General features: G+C 62.2%; 1 protein-coding gene across 1 annotated transcript in view; it reads right to left on the bottom strand.

The window, feature by feature from the left end:
• Positions 1-1577, bottom strand: part of FHOD1 (formin homology 2 domain containing 1) — a 26819-nt gene that overhangs the window by 2763 nt on the left and 22479 nt on the right. The window lies entirely within an intron of this gene.

The raw sequence follows: 1577 nt of genomic DNA, 5'->3' as shown, positions 1-1577 counted from the left end.
CCCCCCCGGGCCCCCCCGTCCCCTGGGCCCCCTCATGCGGCAGCCTATGAACCTGCCTCCGCTCGCAAAGGAGTCTCTGGCATCCCGCCGCCCCCTCTCCTTTCCGGGGTGGCTGCGCCTGCCTGGTGTTTTTTTGGCATAAGCCACTTGCGCCGCGGCCAAGCCAAGCACTCCAGGCGCCGCTCAAGGGCAGCGTGTGCCCAGGGCCAGGCCGGGCGTCCTGGAAATATCACCAAGGCTGCAAAAAAACCCAGCTGGAAAAAAAATAAATGGGTTGGCGGAGGCCTTCGCTGGGGACATGGTCATCCTCAGTGCCGCCAAACCACTCGGGGTGGGGGGGGGATTGACCAGCACCCTGCCTCAGTTTCCCCCGGTGAGCCCTTGGGAGTGACAGTCCTGGAGTTGTCACATGTATAATGTCACTTTGGGTACCTGGGCAGGTGCAGGGGGTCAGGCAGATGCTTTTCTACCACTTTCTCCTTCCCGCTGTGCATCTGAGCGGCTCAATGGCACCTTTCGTGACCTCTTCATCCTCTCTTTGGGGACCCAAGTCAAGCATTCGTCCCCCCAAGGAGGGGAGGAGAGCCTGACCATGTCTTGGGACACCCCTGGGACACCTGCAGCTCTTGGCATGACATCTCACTGTCCCCAAAGCCACCCAGAAACATCGCAGGCACCTCACAAGCTGGGGTGGGCTGGCACTGCCCGGCTCCTCCGAGGCCACCAGTGCGTCCAGCCTCATGGGAGAGGGACAACCCCGGGCAAAGGTTAGCCGGGAGGAAGAAGCTGCCCTGCCTGGTGGAGTTTTTCTTCATTCCTTAAAAGCCGCAGAGACCTGCTGCACGGGATTCGGGGCTGGAGGCAGCGCCGGGGCAGCGCCGAGGTGGAGCTGCTGTGATGGATGACGTGACAGCATTCCCAAATGCCTCTTCCATGGGTGACGGTGCCCAAAGCACTGCAGCTGGCAGAGGGGGATGCTCAGAAATGGTACCCACCTACCATCTAGCACCTGCGAGGAGCATCACGGCCAGCATCCAGCCTGGGTTTTAATCCATGCCCAGGATGGCACAAGCGGTGCTGGACCAGGAGGTGGCATGTTCCTGCCTGGACATCTCCCAGGCCCCATGGGGAGGGGCAGATGCAGCCCTGGCTGCACTTACATCATGAGGCAGCCCGTCTCTGCCAAGCACAGGGAGATGTTTCCGAGGCTTGCAGCTTGGCCACGGCCAGGTTTGCAGGGAGCAACGTGGCTGCTGTGCCCTGGACCCGCTTCAGGAGGGGAACAAACCGGCCTCGGACCCAGGTCCTGGTCTGGATAAATCCCCCAGGAGAGGTTTGTAAAGGAGAGGTGAGGTTGAGGGCATATACTCTTTTACTGTGCCGTGGCCTTGCGCTCAAGCCGCCACTCCTGCCCTTGAGCATGCAAGCCTTGAGCCTGGCAGCAGTCCTCGCTCCTTCTGGCAGGGTCCCCCTGGGTGTCCCGGTACAGGAGGGATCGCGCTGTCCCTGGGAGGGATGATGGTGCCTGCACGCCACAGGGCTGGCTGCTGCGGGCCCGCGGCTTGCCCCACACACCA

The sequence above is a fragment of the Pygoscelis adeliae genome, unplaced genomic scaffold (genome assembly GCF_000699105.1).
Source record: "Pygoscelis adeliae isolate BGI_AS28 unplaced genomic scaffold, ASM69910v1 Scaffold458, whole genome shotgun sequence".
NCBI classification, from domain to species: Eukaryota; Metazoa; Chordata; class Aves; order Sphenisciformes; family Spheniscidae; genus Pygoscelis; species Pygoscelis adeliae.
Note: the sequence above shows the minus strand (reverse complement) of the source record. Positions and strands in the feature narration are given on the sequence as shown.